The sequence below is a fragment of the Felis catus genome, chromosome B2, assembly GCF_018350175.1.
Source record: "Felis catus isolate Fca126 chromosome B2, F.catus_Fca126_mat1.0, whole genome shotgun sequence".
Classification (NCBI taxonomy): domain Eukaryota; kingdom Metazoa; phylum Chordata; class Mammalia; order Carnivora; family Felidae; genus Felis; species Felis catus.
The window spans coordinates 64,310,297-64,333,087 of NC_058372.1; the positions used below are offsets into that span (position 1 = coordinate 64,310,297).

General features: G+C 36.8%; 1 long non-coding RNA gene across 2 annotated transcripts in view; it reads right to left on the bottom strand.

Moving 5' to 3' along the window:
- The window catches only part of LOC123385425, a 31,950-nt gene extending 9,232 nt beyond the window's left edge, over nt 1-22,718 (bottom strand). Inside the window, exons 1-2 of one of the 2 annotated variants that reach the window (XR_006597894.1) lie at nt 22,289-22,718; nt 21,085-21,176 (exon numbers count right to left, since the gene is read on the bottom strand). This is a non-coding gene — a long non-coding RNA (uncharacterized LOC123385425). Of the gene's footprint in view, nt 1-7,922; nt 21,177-22,288 lie in introns of those variants that run through there. The other variant, XR_006597893.1, reaches the window with a different exon arrangement.
- Between the last annotated feature and the right edge of the window lie 73 nt (nt 22,719-22,791).

Sequence of the window (22,791 nt, forward strand, 5' to 3'; positions counted from 1 at the left end):
CACAGACCGTGAGATCATGAGTTGAGCTAAAGTCGGACACTTAACTGACTGAGCCACCCAGGCACCCCTAGCTCCATGTCTTCTTACTCATAGTCTATTGCACTATATTTCTTTCAACACAGTGGACTTAGAAACCTTACAGGTATTAAAACTGCTTTGTTCATATCATTTCTTCAAAAAAGCCAAAAAAAAAAAAAAAACCCAAACAATTTTTGTTAGGATGATGCTCTTCAAAAGGTATGTTCCTTGCTATATATCTTATGCAATATTATAATGACTCATTTGATCTTTGCTCTGGTATTCATATAAGTTTAGCAGTCTATAATTTCCTGTGACACTCCCTTTTCCTTTTTATTAGATAAGGAAAACATTTCCCTTCTTTCATCTTTTGTGTACATGTTTTGTGTATCCTTTATAATTACTCAGAAAGATTGAATAGTGGTTCTGTAGTGACAGCAGTAAACCAATTTGTGATCCTTCAAAAAGATTCAGTGCAAGTAAAATTATTACTCTGTGTTAACAAAGTAACATATGACACCTAATACATTTTACTCTGATCTTCATGTCCATAACTCTGGCTTTTCCAGAATTATGTCTATGAGAGTATATTTTAAAATGTGCAACAGACATTGGTCAAACTGAAAGCAACGATTTTTATGCTTTTCCTTTAAAAAAAAACAATTTAGAACCAATGGTGTTATGCCGATGGGCATTCTGGGGAGCATTAAGGGCTACTGGTTGAGGACACTGGCAGCCCCAAGCTGAGAATTCAAAACCCTTTCTGGGTCTCAGTCAGGATCCTGGTGTAAAGATTTTTTAGTAAATATACGATACCCAGACAAGAGGCCACACTTGGTCTAAATCATTATGATGACTATATTAGACTTGCTGACTACCCCATTAAATCTCTACAATGAAGAATAACGCTTTAAAAGTGGGTGTGTGTGTGTATTTCAAAACAGATGTTTAATTCACAATGTAGATGACTACTTTTTTTAAAAAAAGAAAAGGTTCCAGTAGAGGAAGAAATATAAGTAATGAACTCAGCTAGAGGTCAGGAAGGAATTCAGCTGGAGGTAATAAATCTGTTTTGTCAGAAGTTACTATCAGATTGTCACATCACAGGAAAATCTCTGGTTTCTCTTCAAAAGTCTGAGCATGGTTTTTAATTCTTCTCTGATGTTTATTCCCACTACCTGGCTCTTCACGGAGAGGGGTTCAAAGGGTTCAATATTTTCTAAAACTTACTGGATTTAATTCTCCTCTTCCCCTCGGTGACTAAAAAGATTGCAACCTATACATCCATTGCCCTTCCCCGCCCCCACAAAATCTCTGATCCTGGTTTTCCAAGAATGAACTTTAGTTGCTTCCTAAAATTATCATTCAATACTACCAGGAATTGAGAAATCCAGAGTACTGAGTGAGAACTTTTCTGCCAAGGCAAGGGCCAAATACATCCAAAGAACATTTAAGGGCAGAGGGAGAGTGATCTGTATCCACCCCTTCTGAAGCCTTTTGCTGCTCATGGGTCTACCCTTCCTTCAGGGGAATTTGTTCTCCCCTTGAAGGACTTGCTTATCCCAGCCTACCAGTGGATGGTAGGGCTGTTCTGTTCACCTGCTAGTTCTCCCTGCAGAAGCTGTCTTTGTCATATTTAAAATGAGCCTAGAGGGGCGCCTGGGTGGCTCAATCAGTTAAGCAACTGACTTCGGCTCGGGTCATGATCTCACGGTTCGTGGGTTCAAGCCCCGCATCGGGCTCTGTGCTGACAGCCTGGAGCCTGCTTCGGATTCTGTGTCTCCCTCTCTCTTGGCCCCTCCCCCACTTGTGCTCCGTTTCTCTCTCTCTAAAAAAAAAAAATAAATAAAATGTAAAAAAAAAAAATTTTTTTTAAATGAGCCTAGAGATAAGATAGGCCTGCACCGGGATAAGTTCAGAGTGCCTGGCTGAGGTTGGTAGTAGCAGAGCATGGAGTTCTGGGAGTGTCCAGACAAATTATTTATCCTGATTTATAGTAAGCATTCCACTGGATTCAGGGGTAAAGTGATTACTTTATGAGAATAGTTTCCTGCAGAGAACAGCCATGAGGGGCTGGTTTTTCAGTGACACATATTAGATGATTCCCCAGGGTGGGGCAGGAATATCTCTCTGAGGAAGTCATTACTTCCAGGTTGAGCTATCAACAAACCATTCCCTGTCTTTGGTCTAATTAAACTATACACATTTTGGGGGTGGGGTATAAAACAGAGCTGCTGACATGTCAGCATTTATGCTGCTGACACAAATGTTCTGCGTATAGTTGATGTGAATGGTGCTGACATAAACCTTCTCCTTGAGAACAGCTGCTAGAGGTCCTTTTTTCACTATCTTCCAGCAGATTAACTACAAGCATTGTCTGGGCTAAGAGTCGAAGCATCTACTACTGATTTTCTCTCCTCTAATAGGACAAACCAACCTATCGATTTTTCAATTACTTATTTCTTTTATGCCAATAACTACCTAAATTAGAGCATGGCTTCTTTTCAAGTTCGGTATTAGAAGAGCACAGTACTGATTACCTTTGCACTAGAGTCTTAGTTTGCAGGGCTTTAAAGATGACATTTAGTTTAAGGCTAGAAAATAGAGGCATGATTATTGTTGTTGCATTAAATAAGTTACACTGTAATACAGATTTCATGTTAATACGACTTTTGAACGATTGACTTAACTGACAGTTGCCACTGGTGAGAATTTTGTAGAGCAATGTGAGGAAAGCTGCAGATCTTCTTCAGGGAGAATTGCGCACCCCCTCAACATCATACACACAAATTTAAAGGGTTTAAGAACTCCTAAAGTCACCTATGAAGCAGAGGTCAAGAGCCTCCTTCACTGACATGATCAGAGATGACATTTGCCACCTACATTCAGGTGTACATTATCCCCAATAAGGATTTTATTTTTATTTTTTTTAGTGTTTATTTATTTATTTATTATTTTTTTAGATAGAGAGCGAGCAGGGGAGGGGAAGAGAGAGAGAGAGACCGAATCCCAAGCAAGCTACACACTCAGCACAGAGCCTGATGTAGGGCTTGAAATCACAAACTGCAAGATCATGACCTGAGCTGAAACCAAGAGTCCAATGTTTAACCGACTAAGCCACCAAGGAACCGCCCCCTCCCCCTCATAAGGCTTTTAAGAGATCACATCTTCCCCCCTTGTATCTTTCTGTAATATTAATACTCAAGAATTTTGTGAATTAGCAGGATCTATTGGGTCTTGGAGGTGTATTAGTTCAAGTCCTCCAAAAAGCTAGTGTCAAGGCAGGATTAGATGTGCAAAAGATTCACTGGGAGGAAATGCCAGCAACGGATAAAAAAGGAGGGAGCAGTAGCTGGTAGGTGACCCGCTCAGCCTGGAAGCTGATCTGACACCTGTGAAAAGCAGAAGGATTCGATAGGAAGAGTCTCAGACCACAGTGCTATTCTAAAAAGTGTCCCGAAGGCCAACTGAAAGTCCTTGAGCAAAGGCTGCACATTAGAAGAGTTCCCCATAAGGCAGGATGGCCTGCAGCTCGTGACTCTGCCTGCCCCAGCTCTGCCTGGGAGAAGCTGAGGGTGGGAGGAACATTGTTCCAGGCATGAATGCTGTGGCAGATTCGGAGATGTGGCCCCTGGAGGCTGCCCGGCAAACGTTCCCTGTTTAGGGACTCTGGAAAGGGTATCTGAGCAGTGGTCTTTGTGGCCACTACACGGGGATAAGAGGGTCTTTGTAGGTACAGAAAACACAAGTTCTTTTTTTCTCCCACCTCATTACATTTTGAAAGCTGCTACTCTTTGGCCAGTGTGACTCTACCAGCCAAAGTGGTAATAGAATATAGTACACAGGCACAGGTAATAGAATATAGTAAAATTGTGTCTTAGTTTCTTGCCTCCGTACAATACTGTAGCCACTCTTATTGTTCAGTAAGGGGCTGCGGAGGTGTGAACATTGTCCACAGATGTTAAATACATCAGCTTTTTACCAAAACCTTTACCTTTTGTCCTGGGGCACTCAAAACAACAAGATTCCTGTTTAACAGGAAAGGGCATATAATTAAAAATTGTTGTTTAAGGTGTGCTGTTTCAAAGGGGCACATGCACCCCCATGTTTATAGCAGCACTATCAACAATAGCCAAAGTATGGAAAGAGCCCAGATGTCCATCGACAGATGAATGGATAAAGAAGATGTGGTATATATATACAATGGAGTATTACTCAGAAATCAAAAAGAATGAAATCTTGCCATTTGCAACTATGTGGTTGGACTAGAGGGTATTATGCTAAGTGAAATTAGTCAGTCAGAGAAAGACAAACATCATATGACTCACTCATATGAGGAATTTAATATATAAAACAGATGAACATAAGGGAAGGGAAGCAAAAATAATATAAAAACAGGGAGAGGGACAAAAGATAAGAGACTCTTAAATACAGAGAACAAACAGAAGGTTGCTGGAGGGGTTGTTGATGGGGGGATAGGCTAAATCGGTAAGGGGCATTAGAGGGAGGGAACTTGTTGGGATGAGCACTGGGTGTTATACGTAGGGGATGAATCACTGGAATCTACTCCTGAAATCATAGTATGAAATGCTAACTTGAATGTAGATTAAAAAATAAATAAGTGAAAAAAAATTGTGGTTTAGGTATAGAGCCCGCAATACTCATCAAAGTCTGACAGAAGTCATGCTAATATCCAGTGTCTCTGTTTGGATTAAGTCCAAAGCTTGGTGTCCAGTTTGTTTTTGTTTTTTTTTACCTCTGTCCCCCCCACCAGCTATATGGCCTATGGGCCTCTTTCACTTTTACAAAAGACACATGGAGGATTCTCTTCCCTAAACTATAGAGCAGAGAGGGGCTACTCTCCTGTGGGCTGTGTTCTCCAGGGGAGTGAGCTGCACTAGAAGTGGGCTGGATGGGAGAGGAGGGTAAGGAGTCAGGGACAGGCTGAGGAATGCCAAAGCGAGCTCCTCGCTCCTCTGAGGTAGGAAAGTGAAATGCTCCCAGGACTTGGGAGTTTTTGATAAATCAAAAAAAATTACTATGCCATGCCAGACCCTGTACCAGGTGCTCAGGACATATAAGTGAACAAAATAAAAAAAAAATCCCTGCCCTTTTGTAGCATAAATTCTAGCAGGGAGACACTGATATGTATGTGAACAAAATGCATAATTCAGTTATATCTAAACACATATACTCCTGTAAGCACGGCTTTTCTTAAAACTGCTTTTCATCAGCAATTGCCTCATCTGCTATTCCCAGAAGGAGAAATCTCTTCCCGCTGTTTTCTTTGTCCCTTTTAGATTCTTTCATCTTGGCTTCCTGTTTCTCCCCCAGGGAAGGGAATACTTCCTTTGCAGAAATTCATCAAGTATAACTTCCAGAAAGTCACTGACAGAGTAAAATGACCCTGCCTGTATTATTTAGTTAATATTTTTTGATCTCTGACAAGTTGGCTTTTTCAGTAGATCTTAATACATTTCCCAAAACCAGTTCAGAAAATAGATTTCAAACATAATTGGCTAAAACCAAACTAAAACACACAGGTTTTCAGTTCTAAAATCGATGGCATTAACCTACTGGACAGGCATGGTACTGGATAAAGACAGCCACAAGTCTCACTGATTATGATCCGAAATCCACAGATCTCCTCAGTAATAAATAGGGAAAGAGACAATAAAAAGTACTCAGCTGTGAGGAAGCCAGACATTTTGATTCTCCCTGTGCTACATTAAATAATACGGCCTGCAATCTAGAGAGATAGGAGGAGAAAGCCAAGTGAGAAATAATGACTTCAAGTGTATAGGACTCACAGTTAAACCCTGACCCTATTTCAGGGCCCAGCCCTAGATCAATTGATAATACACAATTTCAGCTGGATTTAATGGAAGACTTTCTTTCTTTTTTCTTTTTCTCTTTCTTGCTTTCTTTTTTTCCTTGAGGAAGGGACTATTTAAGGTCCTAAAGGTCTTCTGGGTTCATCTTTAGGGAAAAACCAAAACTGAGTTGATTCTTATTTAAAATTAAATGATACACTTTAAAAGACAGTATCAATGAATCCTCAAACTGCTTCTCAACCTCAGCTCCAGGCCTATACATAGATTCTATTTCTAACCTCTTAAATTAAAAAAGCAAAAATTATCTTAGTAGCTATGGGCAGTCGACACTTTAATGAAACTTGATTAAAGCCAACATTCAACTAAAAGACAATGTAGGTCACAACCTGAAATAATTTACAGAATGTATGGAAACATCCTTCATCCCTCTTATGAACATTTTCAAGAACAGGTCACACACAGGGGCGCCTGGGTGGCGCAGTTGGTTAAGCGTCCGACTTCAGCCAGGTCACGATCTCGCGGTCCGTGAGTTCGAGCCCCGAGTCAGGCTCTGGGCTGATGGCTCGGAGCCTGGAGCCTGTTTCCGATTCTGTGTCTCCCTCGGAGCCTGGAGCCTGTTTCCGATTCTGTGTCTCCCTCTCTCTCTGCCCCTCCCCTGTTCATGCTCTGTCTCTCTCTGTCCCAAAAATAAATAAAAAACGTTGAAAAAAAATTTTTTTTAAAAAAGAACAGGTCACACTGTCTTTACTCCCTTTCCTCACTGGCTCCAGCTCTGTTCTGCTGTTTGGTGAGATGCTCCCCTTTACAGTGACAGAGGCTCCACCCGTCCATCTCTGGCTCATCTTCAATACTCTCTGTACCTTTGGCCTCACCTTCTTTTAAAATTGCTCTTTTCTTGGCTCCTGTGACCATCTGTTTTCTTGGATCATTTCATTTGGCCTTTTGCAGATTTCTTCACTGCCTCCATTCTTTTCCTCTTTTCTTAAATAGAGGCGGAATCCCCAAATCCAGGCATTGGTCCTCTCCTCTTCAATACCATCCATACCATAACCTCCACAGCTGTGCTTTAAGCCCCAAACTTTTCTTAAAGCATCAGCTCTGAATTGGAATATACAACTACCTGCTGAGCATCTTAAAATGGATGTTCCTCTGCATATCACGTTCTGAAACAGTAATTCATTTTCTGTCCCCTTCTTATTCTCCCTATGTTTTCAATATCATCTCTTTTTGTTCTTTCCGTCTCTTGGGCCAGAAAACTTGGTCAGAATCATCTTCGAATCCTTCTCTCTCATTCTCTACATTTAATCACTTGGCTACTTGAATCTATTTTTTTCATAATTATGAATTTCCATTCCCAATGCCATTTTTCATAATTAGGCTTATAAGAGGCTGTCTGGATTACTATAATAGCCTTTTAACTGGAATTCCTTTTTCTCTCTCCCTTTCTTTAAGAAATACTGATCAATTCTGTGTCATGTGCCGACATCGTGCTGGAAGCTTGGGAAACAAAAGGAATTAGACCAGGCTCCTTCTTTGAAGAGCTCACAATGCAGTGGAAAAGAAAGATGTGAAAGATACTCACTCCCATAAATCATTGCACACAGGGATGGTGTGTAGGTGGCCCAGAGAAAGGGGTGATTTTTTTTTCAGGAAGTGGGCAGAGGACCTTAACAAGGGCTTAACACAGAAGGTGGCTTTGGGGCTGAGATTTGTGGGATAGGATTTCATCAGATGGAGAGTCATGAAGAGGGCATTCTCGGCCAAGGTAACAATGTGCACAAACTCACAGACACAACAAGGTGTGCGGTTTGTTTAGCAGTCTGATGTCACTGAATGCAGACTAAGTGGGAGCAGGAGACTGGACAGTGAATTGGGCTGGACTGTGAAGTGCCTTGAATGAGGTGTGTGGGTTTTGTTGTATAGAGACTTTGGAACCATTGCTTTCACTTCCCACATCTAACTAAATACTGAATTCTGAATACAGTCAATACACTGATGGTTGAATCTAATCTATTTTCTCCAATGCCACTGACTCTGTTTTGTTTCTGCCCCGATTCTTGGGGGCTTTTGGCCAAATTCCCCTTTATAAGAATGAGAACATTTCTGTATCCAATCCTCAACATTTAATTAATTATATTTTCCTTTTCTTATAGAAAACAAGTGGGATTTGGCAATATATGGCAATAGCAGGATCTGTGTGCAAATTCCTTAGAAGACAATCTACACACACACACACACACACACACACTTTTTCATTAAAATATGGTTGTCTGAGAAATGTCCCCATCCAGAAATTTTGATTGCTTATTGTTTTTGGCTACTACAGAATGGAGAGATAGTTCCTCATTGGTCTGGCCTCAAATAACATTATGAGTAGCCCATGATTTCTGCCAGCCACTTCTGCCCTAAGGGATATAATGAAAAGGGACAGAGCACCTGCCACTGCCCCTGATGTGAATGGGAAGCAAAGCCCTCCAGGTCTGCCTTTTTAGGAGGAGTATGCCATACCTCCTTGGTGGATCCTAGGCTGCTTGGACTGTTGCAGTACTCCATCTAGGGTATTCCACAAGGCCGCTAGTATCTACTTGTCCTGAGTAGAAAATAAATGGAACTGGAGAACAAATCTTTGTCCAGTTTCAAAATGTCCCTTGGTGTTTGAAAACTTCTGTCCCATTTTTTATTATACAGAATCAAAGTAGGCCTATCTTAGAAAATGGAACATCCCTAAATCCCTAATTTTGGAAAGATTTTTAAACAGGCTTTCACTATGCCTCACCCAGTTTGTTGTGCTACAAACTAACGATCTCCTTGCTTCCTGTCTTTCTTCTTCTGTTTATTTTACATTTTATTCTCTGATTTTGCTATTTAAAATGCATACCTTCCACTTGTGTGTTTAAACTTTCTAGTATGCCTCTTGTTACTTATGGGATAAAGTTCCAAATTGCTTGTCGTGTCATACCTTACTCTGCAACCTCATCACCCCTCTTGACTCAACACCACCATATGCAATTTCTAGGAATAACCCCCAATGTATGTAAGAACTATATAATGTGTGCCTCTATCAGAGATTCTTGCTGCAGTTAGGAATTTGTTAGGCTAAACAACCCACTAGGAAGTCTATAGATTGATTTCTGAAGGCCCCTGAACCTCTTGAAATGAATCTTACTCATTTTGAGTAAGAAATATATTAGAGCTTTTTTCAGGGGGATAAGCTCCATATCTTCTGTAAGATTTTCAAGTGGGCCTTTAAAATCTCATGGTTAAGAACCACAGTAAATGTATTGAGGGCTTGGGCACTAGATAATAAAATCTTATAGAATAATATACAGAGTAAGAATGGATGTCAGTCAATGTTTCAGTCAGTTCATCAAGTCCAGAACCTCATAAAATGTAAAAACTGAGGCCCAGGGAATTACAATAACTTGTCTGGCATTATTTACACATCGAATAACACCATTTAGATTTCATTGTGTGTTATCTTCTCTATTGTTTGTTATTTCATATATTAATATTACCTTTTCAACCACAATAAAGTAGAAGCTACTTGAAAGCAAGAGCCTTTCCTTGAGGTGCTGCTGCTGCTGCTAAAGATAATTTTTGAGGAAACTGACTAAAAACATGACTAATGGCACAGGCTAATTATTAGTAAGCATCAAACCAAGATATAAGACATATACAGTGTTCATATCGCTACTTCTTAATAGTTAGAGAACTCCATCTTCTCAAAAATCCTGGATTATGAAAATTTACTTATTTAAATATAATACACTCAATAGATCAGGCAATTTCCAAATAAGCGTGAGATTTTTTTAAATGAAGTGTTCTTGAAATGATGGATCCACATATTTGCAGATCTGAGAACACTTGTTTTTCATGTTACCCAGTGGATTTATGGAATGATTAAAGAAAGAAACTGCCATTTACCTGAGATATCTTTTATTAAGCTATGGGAAGCAGAGGAACTTGCTTCACATTTTTGTTTAACCTTTGCCAGATATTTCAAATCCTCTCATCGTTTTACTGATTTATAAAAGGGCTTAGGAATGGTTTTATTTTGTTAGAGAGCTAAAGTGCCCTCTCCTGTTTCTTTTCTGTCACTACAGTCAAATATCAGTTAAGATACTTGATTTAATAGAAAAGTTGTCCTTATAGAAATAAAAGCAATAAATTCATTCTGATAAAACTAAATTAAAACTATGGATTCTAATTATAACAAAGGAAATTATCATTAAGTAAACATTTACACATTTTGTAATTTGATCTGCAAATAAAATCCCAAATATTTGTCTTAATCATGTTTTTGTCACTTATGTTTTATATTAAAAATGCAAATTCTTGTTTATAAAGAACACTTTCAACTTTTGACATTTATGTAGCCTAAATTTTTTACTATGTTGACTAATATCTTTTTTAAAAAGATGAATCAAATAAATATGTTTCCAATTTAAATGTTCAGAAGCACAAAATCATTAAGGAGGGCCAATCATGATTTTATTCATGTAATTATCTAAGTTTACCACTGAGAAAAGAATCTCCATCTTGTTAAGATGTTGTGTGATTAATATTCTGAATAACCTAAAAATACAACTTTTGAAGCTTATTGCAAACTTAAATTTTGACTAATAATTATGCATACTAGTTCCCTTCACTACAAGATCTCAAGTTAGGTCAGATTCATTTCAACTGCTATTACTAACAGCATCATTAAAAAAATAAAGAAATTTTATCTCCAAGTCTTAATATTTCAGTTATCTACATGCTTAGGGGCTTAGAATCTGTAGAGACCATTCTTTTAGGAGTTCATAAATCTAATCACTGCAGAAAATTTCTCTCTTTCTCACTCTCTTTTTTATAGGACCGACTATTCCATCACTTCCATGGTTATTAAAATTTTCTAGCTGTTGGTAACTATTCAGTTCTTGCACAAAGACACAAATCCTGGCTGCTGGCCTTTTGGCATCTGCTAATATTTTCATAGACCTCAACTGAACTTTCAGTCTGTTCATCGAATTTCAGAGGCTGACAATAGAAACCACTTCTATTTGTCTTTTAACCCTGCACTTCTAATCCTTTCCATAATCCACTTGAAAGTACTGTATTAGCCAGTTTACGGATAGAGAGAGAAAAGAAGAAAATCTATTGTCTCTCTGTAATGTTTGAGTTTCCCTTCCCTTTTCATCCAGAGAAAAGCAAATTAAGCAAACAATCAAACTGGGGGCAATATGGTGCATATAACTAAGATTAATATTGGATGAGCCTTAGACTTATAACACAGTCATTTGAACCTCTCCTGTGCGCCAAAATTAGTCAGCAGAAGCAGCTGTAAAAAGCAGATAACGAAAAAAAGGGGAAATGGCTTAGCAGTGAGGAGCAGAAGCAAGCAAGGCCTGCAAAAGAATAGTGAACTCACACTTAACAAACTACAGAACTAGAAATTTGCCATAACACACAGGTTCTTCTTGGGTTCGTCAGTTAGGCACTCCCACCTTTTCTGAAGCCCTGGGAAGAATAGTTTTCTGTTTCCCTTCCTCACCCTCACGGATTCTTACTCCAAGGGAAGAGGCATGGCCTGCCTGTTTGGTGACTGTTCTGCTCCTGCTTCTGAAAGGTCACCAGGTCTGGATCAGAGCTCAGACCATCTCAAGGTAGATGGAAGGCCGGTCTCTGCATCAGCAGTTCTAGGTGAGAGGGCCTCCTTTGCCTAGTGGCCCTTCCTCAGGTAGGTTAGCCCCCGGGCGAGGGAACCCTATTATGGACATACTGACATAAGCTGTAGTCTCCAAGTGAATGCTACTGGTAATAAAAATGTTAGGTGGACACGTGGAAAATGATAAAGGTCTCATTTATTATGATGCAGTTGGTCTCTGCCATATTTTCCCCTGTGTTCTGAGAACAGTTGTATTGTCAGCCAGTGAGCCTGTAGGGTAGGTAGTCTTAGCCGAGTTTTATAGCATGTCCACACTGCAAATCCTCTCAGCCAATGAGGTTTGTTGTCTGTTTGTTTTTATTTTTAACACACTATACTGAACGCATGGCTTCTGCCATGTGTGTCATTTAATTAGTTGTGCCCAATTTTTCTGACATTTGTGTTTTGGCAAACCTTTTAGACTTATAATGTCATACAACTTATGGAAGTAGAAAGGTGGAACCAGTTGCAAATAAGAGAAGCTTATCATGATGCAAATTAAAAATGAGTTTTATATGGCCTTTAAGGGAATGTTGCAGGAACACAGGATAAAAATAAGTGACAATTTGGAATTGGTGGAAGTTCTTTAAAGACCTGAGGAACATAATAAACTTTATGGCAGTCAAGAAAGATTGACTAAGAGTCATGTCAACAGTAGATAGCAGAACATGTGTACAGATTCATAGGATTTGAAGAGGAGAACAAGTGCTGGATGCCAGAGGCAGCCTATCTTTTTAGGAATTAAGCTACCCTGTTCCAGTCCTAGAATCAGCCATTTCTCCTAGAAGCCTTGGTTTCTTTTAGTGGGACCGAGGTCTGGGTGCTAGGTTTGCTTGTTGCTACTCTGGCCTTTGCTCTTTGGCCCTTTACAGTGAAGAGAACTAGGATGCATATGCACATGTATGTATATACCGGCATACCAGTATACAGACACCCATACATATACACATGTGGATGTACATATATGTGCACATAAGCTTCATATAAATATTTTCTAAAATCATGAGTTTACACCAATACCTCCGGTTCTAATACACTCCCAATGAGTTATTTCTTGTCTTCCAAGAACATCAAGCCATTTAATCATTTGTTCGATCCTTTATTTAGTACATCTAAAATAGTTTCAGAATTGCTTTTCCCATGACATTAGAATAAACAACGTACTAAGAAGAGTTTGGGATTTATTTGTAGTCTCACTCCCCATGTACCCCAAGACAAGGGTATATGGTCAAATACTGTGTTCCTCTCCCTCCTTCCCTGTCTCCCTTCCTTAAGTGTGGCTATAGTATACATGTGAAATACAAGTAGGCTCGTGTGTTTCAGTTTGCTTTCAGTTTTAACAGTTTCTTTGTATTCTTGACTTAATTTAATTTTTTGAATATGTAGAATATTAATATGATTTTGAAAGTCAAACAATACAAAAGGGTATAATCTGAGATGCTTCACTGCTTCTTGTATTCCTTCTACACAGTTTCTGCAACCCCTTGTAGACAACCAATTACATTGTCTTCAGGTTTGTGCTTCTTGTGTTCCTTTTTGTAATGATAAGCCATTGTGTGAATTTGAAAGTTTCCCCCTTATTTTTACACAAAAATTAGCTCACTAGATACTTTTTTATGTATTTTTCTTTTTTCACTAGTAATATCTTCTGGAAATCATTCCATACCAGCACATAGATCTCCTCCTAATTGTATTTCACAGTTGCATAGTACTCCATTGTGTTGTGTTTCATAGTTGCATAGTACTCCATTGTGTGTACATACCATCATTTATTCAACCAATCTCCTCTGCTTGACAATGACAAATACTACTCTGTGAATAACTTTGTGCATTTGTGTTTTTCATATTGTTGGAGGTAGATGTTCAGGAAATATTCATAGAGGGAATTCTGTGTTGTGAACTGGTTTTGTTGCATAGAGTTGGTTAGATGGTATCAAATTCCCCTTCTTAGCGGTCACACTATTTTTCATGTTGATCAGCAATATACGGCAGTGCCTATTTTTCCACCACCTCATCAACAGAGTATATTGTCAAGCTTTTGAATTTTGTCAATCTGACTGGTGAAAATAGATTTCTACTGGATTTTTTCCTCAATTAAAAAAATTCTTAATCAATTAGGCATTTAACCCTTTATCTGTGACATGCTGTGAATATTTTTTCCCAGTTTGTCAGATGTCTTTGACTTTGTTAATGTTTTTGCCATGCAAAACATTTTATTAGTTTTAACTAGTAAATAGTCAAATTTACTAACGTCCTCTTTTACTGTATCTGGGACTTTAGATCATAGCTAGAAAGCCTTTCCTTATACACACACTTTAGAAGAATTCACTTACGTTTTCTTTTGGTACTTGTATACTTTTATTTTTATATTTATATCTCTGATCCCTTTGGAGTTTATTCTTGGGTGTGATGAAAATGATCTGCTTTTACCTTCTTCCAAGTGGCTATCCAGTCATCCCTATGCTATATGTTAAACAGAGCATCTTTGCTCCAGTGATTTGAGATACCTCTTTTATCATAAACTAGATTTGTATATGTAATTGGATCACTTTCTGGAAGTTTTATTCTTTTTGATTGGTCTGATGGCTTCTTCTTGTGCCGATACCATACCGTTTAATAACTGTAGCACATTTTTATAGCTGGTTGCAGTTCTTTCTCTTGTCCCCCAACCCCCACTGCCACCCGCCACCCTACAGATCTTCCTATTCAGTAATTTCCTAGCCATCTTTGTGTTTTTTATTTTTCATTTTTATTTTTTAATAAAACTAAAATTTTAATCAACATAAAGGTCACTTTCACTATATTATTATTAATGAATCATACTTAACTTGGATTATGGGAAATGCTTTTGTAAATGGAAGAATGATAGCCATTTTATTCCTTCTCTTTATGAGTTGAGTATATAAGAAAATTATTTCAGTTTAATACAGCCTTGAAAAGAAGTTAATTTTATTGCCTGGTTCCTAGTATCTTCTCATTCTTCTTTTCATCTCTCATCAAAAATCCATCCCACCAAGGGGGAAAGAAAACCATGCCATCATCGTGTTCTGGTAGCTTCTTCTGGACTTTACAGTTGAAAACAATCTTTTATCTCATCACTCTTTGAATGAGTAGAATCCTCTATTGTATGTATTTATGGTTCCAAAACTAACTCAAGACAATTGTAGTCCACTGTTTCTGCCTTGGGATTATTTCTATACTGACATGCCCCCTAAAAGAAACCAGAGAAGATTAAACCAGCCCTATTTTATCGTGGTAAAGCATGCTACTTTAAATTAGAGTAAGTAAAACTATGATCAATTTTCACCTGCTTCGAGTCTGTGATTCAAGAAATCATATCTGTTGACCCCAGTGTTCCATGAAGATCTATTATGCCTTAAAAATTCAGATCCTATTTTTAAAAAAGGCAGAGAAAAGGGGCGCCTGGATGGCCCAGTCAGTTAAGTGTTTAACTCTTGATTTCAACTCAGGTCATGATTTCATGGTGGTGAGATTGAACCCTGTGTCAGGCTCAGTGCTGGGCATGGAGCCACTTAAGATTCTCTTTCTCCCTCTGCCCCTCCCCCAATGCATGCACGCAAGCTTTCTCTGTCTAAGAAAAAAAAAATTTGGATCCTATAGAATTTATGTTTATCATCATAGTACATTTTCTTTTGTTTCTGGCATAAATTAGCATTTAAAAAATTATATTCCCCATAAAGTTCCTTCAAAAAGAGAACGATTCTCTCATTAATTGTGGAAGATATTTTGTAATCTCAAACTCACACCACATATTTTAGTTGATCAACAGAATTTTACACTCTATTGACACAGTCCAAGGCTTTAAAAAAAAAGCATTCAAAAAATAAAAGTAAAAGAAAATAATGAGAATGCAGCTTAAAAAATGTATCACACCAAATTAGACACTAAATTCTATGTGTCTATGAAAAGCCAATGGACCATTTCATGAAGGCTTAACTTTTCAATCAGAAGAGATTGCCCTCAATGCTAAAGAAATTTCATTTTAGAAAGCTTTGTGATTATTCTTGCTGTTGAAACTTTTAAGCATTTTATCAGTCAGTTTAATGTCTTTTGTGAATTTTCATTTGATATATTTTCCCATTTTTTCTATTAAAGTCTTTGTTTAATTATTTAAGAGTGTCTCACATATTATGTCTATTAATCCTCTCACTGTCATAAGTTTTGCATATATTTCCTCCCAACTATTATGTGTTTCCATATTTGGTTTGGCATATTTTGATACATAAGGTTTTAATTATCTTTATTTATATCAGTCCTTTGTATTGTGGATTTTGAAAATTCCTGTAATGCTTAGAAGATTTTCTCTCATCTTCAGATTATTTAAATATTCACCTATTTGACCTAAAAAATGTTTAACTTTTTAATCCAGCTACAATTTATTTTGCTGTACAGTATGAGGTGAAGATCTAACTCTTTTTCTGTTAACCAGTTGTCCTAGCACTAATTAAAGAATAATTTATTCTTTATCTATTCATTTATAGTGATCTTTATCATAGACATAATTTTGTATGTAGGCTTTCTTTTTCTGTTTCAGTGATGTATTTGTCTATTCCAGAGACAGTACTATCCATTTTAATTATTGTAGCTTTGAAAATTTTTCAATATCCTGGCAAAGCAAGTCTCTCTCAATATACTCTTTAAAATTTTTCTTGACTATTCTCACGTTTTAAAAATAGATGAACTTCCATGTAACTTAACAATTCTTTTTTTATCCAGAACACACCACATTTATTCATGTTCACTGGAAGACTTTGTTGTTTTCTTCATTTCAATCTTTGTATGTTTCTATAGGTGATATGTTGGGTTCTCTTGGCTGGCTCTCTGCTCTGATTTCATAAAGTTGAAATCATGGTGTCCTTGAGTCTGCTTCTTTTTTGGAGGCTCTGAGGATGAATTAGCTTTCAAGATCTTTCATTTTGTTAACAGAATTTAGTTGCATGTGGTTGTGCAAATGATGTTTTCGTCTTCTTGCTGGCTATAGGCTGGTGGTTGTTCTCAGCTTCTAAGCTCTGCCTCCATTCCTTGGCCAACAACCCCCTTTCTCTGTCTTCAAGGGCAGCAATGCCTAGTCAACCATTCTCATGTTTTGAATCTCTCACACTACCCCTCTACCTCACTTCTCCTTTGCTCCATCTCTCCACACCTCTCTGACCCTGTGTGTTTATTTTGCATATGAATTTTAAGGCCAACTTATCTAGCTCTATAAAAAAGCCCATTGGAATTTTTATTGGGATCAGATTACATTTGAAAATTAACTTAGAATTGACATCTTGATGATGTTGAGATTTGCTAATAAAGAATAAGAGATGTCAGGCTCCTGGGTGGCTCAGTCAGTTGAGTGTACGACTTTTGCTCAGGTCATGATCTTGCGTTCGTGGGTTCAAACCCCGCATTGGGCTCTGTGCTGACAGCTCAGAGCCTGGAGCCTGCTTCTGATTCTGTGTCTCTTTCTTTTTCTGCCCTTCCCCAGCTTGTGCTCTGTCTCTCAAAAAATAAAATAAAACATAAAAAAAAGAGATGTCTTTCCAGTCTTTTAAGCCTGTTTCTGTGTCTTACAGAAGTACTTTAATGGATTTTTTCATATAGATTTTGAGCATTTCTTGTGAAATTTGTTCCTATTTTATATTTCTTGTTGCCATTGTAAATGGTTTTGTGCATTCATTATATTTTCTAGCTGGTTACTATTTGTGTATATGAATGCTACTGATTTTTACCTGTTAGGTTTATATCATGCTCTCTTATTATTTTATTGTTTGAATTCATTTTATCTTTGATTCTCTAGGATTTTCCATGTATAGTATCATGTAATCTGCAAACAGAGGTAGATTTATTTATTACTCCTGTACCTCTGGTTGTTTTCTCCCATCTGATTGTATTGACTATTACCTTCAGACAATGCTAGATACCAGTGGAGTGGGCTTGCTAGCTTTGTTACTGACCTCAGTGGGAATCCCTCTAATGTTTCCCTGTTAAGTAAGGAAATAGCCATTCCTTACTATTTTCCTGATAGTTTTTATGAGGAATGAATACTTAATTTTGCTAAAGTCATTCTTCAACACATATAAAGAAATTCATATCATTTTTACCCATAGACATTACAATGGTAAATTAATTTGTCATCTAATATTAAGCATTTTTACATTTAGTATAAACCTTATTTGATTCTTGTGTATTAATTTTTTAATGTGTTGTTAGAGTCAGTTCAGTAGTACTTTATTTAAAAATTTTTATATCAGTCTCATAAATTATATTGATCTACAGGTTTTTGTACTATGTTTATCAGGTTTAGATACCCATGTTATATGTGGCTTCATAAAAAGAAGTCAAAAGTCATTCTTGACTTCTTATTGTCTGAGACAATTTATGTATCATTAGGATTGTCTGGTCTCTAAAGGTTTGATAGAATTCTCCTGTATGATCATCTGGGCTTGATGCTATCATGTGGGGTAGCTAGAAATTTGTTCCCAATTTTGTGAAAACTGGTCTAAATTTTCTACATTTACTGGGATCAGTTTTGGTACACTATATTTGCTTAAAAATTTATCCATTTCCTCTAGGCTTTTGAGTTGATTTGCATAAGGGCAAATGACTTAAAATTTTTTCTTTTGGATCATAATTATCCCCAAGTTATAATTACTCATTTTGTATATTTGTGATTTCTCCTTCTTTTCTTGATTAAATTAGCTAGTGGTTTGTCTATTTTTGTTTATTTTTCTAATGAACCAGGATTTTTATTAATTTGACCTACTGTTTTTCCATTCTCTATTTCATTAATTTCTGATTTTAACTCAAATAATCCCATCTTCTAATTTCATTTGATTTACTTATTTTGTTCCTTGTTCAGTGTTTTGAGTTGGGAATTTAATTATTTTTATTCTTTCATTTTTATTGATCTTGGTATATAGGGTTACAAATAATTTACATTGCTTTAAGTACATTCCATAATTTCTGGTATATAGTGTTTTTATTATTGCTATTTTTTCAGAAATACATTAATTTTGTTTTATTCCCATTTCACCCAAGAATTACTTCATGAAAAATCTTTAATTTCCAAGTGAGATGTCTTTCATTTTTTGTTTAGTTTTATTTTCCAGTTTTAATGCATTGTGGTCAAATCAGTTTTAGTATTTCATGTTATGGAAACTATCAAAGTTTTCTTTGTGTCCTAGAACAGTGTGGTTTACAAATATGGCCTGGAGGTCTGTGGTCTGTACCTTTTCTTGTAAATTTCTTAAAAAACATAAATGGAGAACTTAATAGAGTATTTTAAAGCCTATGCAGAGTGTAACAATCATGAAGTTAGGAAACACTTTCACCTCAAACTTTTTTCCAGTGACAGCTTCTTTCTCCCATTTTAGAGGAAACCACTCTACTGACACTTATAACAATTAGTTTCTTTTCTTTAGTTTTACCACCTAAATATAAATTTCTAAACAATATGGTTTCATGTTGTCCATTTTTTACCTTATGAAAATAGAATAAGTTTTTAAAATAAAACTTATTTTGAGATAATTGAAGAGTAACATGAAATTGTGAAAGATAACACAAAGAGATCCCATTAATTCTTTCTGCAGTTTTCCTTACTGGTAGCATCTTGGAAACCTATAGCACAATTATTACAATCATAATATTGACATTGATACAATCAACAAATCTTACCCAGAAAGACCTTCAATTTTCTCCTTTTCTTTCCCTCCATCACCTCTTATCCAAGGAGTACAATCTCTTTTCTCTCTCTACAATCCTCCCTAAGAACCACTGCCTCTCTGAGGGTGCTACTTTAAGCCTTGACCACTTTCAAGCCCCTTCCCTGTAGCCAGGTCTGTGAATTACCAAATCCCAATGTGTGTTTGATAATTTATTGTAGGTCTCACTTCCCCTATTGGCCCCTCACCCCACCTCTCTATGCATACAGGTTCACTGAGATGGTTTGCAGGTATTGGGAGCTTTGTCAGATTTTTTTTTCTCATAAGTGACTTGAAAGTTGCAGTGTTTTCTGTTCCCTAACAATGTTTAAGTCATAGATCCTGTGTAGTTTTATTTGTTCTTCTTGTTGATTGTAAGGTTATTTTGGGAATGTCATGAGGAGATTTGGAATCAAGTCACTGCTATTGTTCTTCAACCTCATTTAATCTCTCTAACAGTTCTGTGAGTACTATCACCTCTCTGTCCGTTGAATAGGAGGAAACTGAGGCCCAGAGAAGTGATACCTAAGAAATTGGTTAAGTGGTACACCTGGGAATTGTTGATACACATTTAATAAACTCTCAGGGTTGAAGATTTTGTAACATTTCTGTTGCTTAGATCATTGCTATAACACACACACCCATTGTGGCTACTGAAATTTCTGCTTGAGTATCTCCAGCAATAATGAACCCATTGCCTCCAAATATTTGGATTCTGTAAAATGGCTAAAAAGTTTTTTCTTGTGGTGTGTTGAATTCTACTTCTGTGTGTCTTTAACTTTGGTTAAGGTTATGCCTTGAGGTCAACAAGGTTCAAATCTAAACCCCTATTTTAATTCTGGTGCTTTATTGTTGGAAGTCAGAAATCCTTCCTACTCTTCAACAAAACATCTTTGAATCTCCTTTACCAAATGGCCACATTGTTTTAGACATGTCCTACTTTACTTATATCTCTATAGAAATAAACACAGAACTACTTGGAAAGTCTGACCAACATAAAATAGGACAATGCGTTCTCCTCTTCTGGACATATCATATATTAATAAAATGTCATTGTATATATAGTGATTTGTTTTGTTTTGTTTTACCATCATGCCACTCTGTGAGTTGCAAAAGTAGTGGTTAGGACAAGCCTCGAGTCTTTTTCCACATTTGCTGATGACAAGCCACAGGTCCCTACGAGGTCCTTGTACAGGTAGCTGTCTAATCCCCAAGGCTGGACTTCTACATTTGTACCAATTCATTTTCATTATATCCAGCCTTGCCCATCCTTTTGGCTTACTGGGCTTACTGAGATTTTACTGGAGCCTTGATTCAAGTACCGTAAGACTCTGTCCTCTTGCTTTCTTTAAAAACATTAATCGTAAGTCCAACAATATTTTTATCTTAGTGAACTTAAAGATGTGGTGTAGGGCAGGACTGAAACAGAGTCTTGATGCCATTCAAATCTTCCCCCTAAATTGATGACTCTTAAAGTGGTATGTTTTAAGGTATGTAACAAGTTATGGGTAGACTATAAGCCATATTCTTTATCTGTTAAACAGTAATACACACCTACCCTAAAATGTAGCTGAACATTTGATGATCTTGTAAAACTCAGGATTCTTAGTTTTGATTTCAGATAAATGGGTCAAGTAATTTCTTTCAGTAGACTTTTTTTCAGAAAGTCTTCATTCCCTGTCTTTCTACCCCCTAACCTAGTATGGTTAATCAAAGAATAAAATTTACACGTTATTTTTTATAATAGTTACCATTGTTTCATTTTGGTATCACCAGTGTAGGTAACATCACACACTTTCTATTAGCTCTTTATAAGCATGTATTGGCACTTTTCTTTTACCTTAGTGTTTTTTCCTCCTTGTTACACTGGATGACATTCCATTGGACAACTGGTTGCCTATCTGCTCCTTACATAGATTGTGACCTGATAGACTGAACAGGGAGGAATCATCACATAAGATGAGCATAAAAAGATTATTTCTAATTAAGATAGCAATGAAAATATGTTTTGCTGAAGTATAATTAAAATACAGTGTTATATTAGCTTCAGGTGTACAGTATGATGATTCAATAATTCTATACATTTCTGAGTGCTCATCAAGGTAAGTGTACTCTTAGTCCCCTTTATTTATTTCACCCATTCCTCCCTCCTACCTCCCCTCTGGCAACCACCAGTTTGTTCCATGTATTTAAGAGTCTGTTTTTTTTTTTTTTTTTTTTTTTGTATTTTTGTATGTTTTGTTTCTTAAATTCCACACATGAGTGAAATAATATGGTATTTATCTTTTTCTGATTGACTTCTTTCACTTAATATTATACTCTCTAGGAACATCCATGTTGTTGCAAATGGCAACATTTCATTCCTTTTTTGTAACTGAGTAATATTCCATTGTATATATATCTCACATCTCTTTTATCCATTCATCTATGGATGAACACTTGGGTTGTTTAAATATCTTGGCTATTGTAAACAATGCTGTGATAAACAAAGGGGTGCAGACATCTTTTTGAATTAGTGTTTTCATTGTCTTTAGGTATAAATACTCAGTAGTGGAATTACCGAATCATATAGTAATTCTATTTTTAATTCTTTGAGGAATCTCCATACTGTTTTCCACAGTGGTTGTTGTATCAATTTGCATTCCCACCAACGGTGCATGAAGAGGTTCCTTTTTCTCCACATCCTCACCAATATTTGTCATTCCTTGTGTTTTTGATTTTAGCCATTCTGACAAGTGTAAGATAAGATCTCATTGTGGCTTTAATTTACATTTCCTTGATGATTAGTGATGTTGAGCATCTTTTCATGTGTCTATCAGCCATCTGCATGTCTTCTTTGGAAAATGTCTATTCAGCAATGAATACATCTTATAGGAATTTATCTTCTGTAAAATTCTCCTACATAATGCACACCCATATAAGCTTAATACAGTGAATGACCATGTTGTTCTGCATGGAAGTTCAAGGATTTTTAAATGAAAGTTGGCCACATCTGTATTTATATCAAATCCCAACTCCCAGAATGAAACAACCAAAAAGCTCACCATAATTAAGCAAGTCTTAGACCAAATCCAGGGCCTACTTGAAGAGTCACACTGCACAGCAGTGTCATTATAGTCTTTATTTGCCAGTTGCTATTATCAACAGAAAATGCTGATGCTGTTCATCAAGAAAGTCTTCATCCTTTAAGATACCTTAAAAATTTAACACATATGTAGATTAAACAAAAAATGATTGAAAATGGTATCCCAAAACAAATTTGTATACTAATCATTGTTTACAATGATCTCAAACATTGTTTGAGATATCCCAGAGTTTGAGTGTTCTAATTAACAAATGAGATATGACTTTTATTTATGTACTTACTTTTTATTTTAGAGGGAGAGACAGAGTGTGAAAGTGGAGGAGAGAGTGAGAGAGAGAAAGAGAGAGACAATCTTAAGCAGGCTCCATGCTCAGTGCAGAGCCCAAAACGGGGCTTGATCCCACGACTGTGGGATCATGACCTGAGTCAAAATCAAAATTCAGCTGCTCAACCAACGGAGCC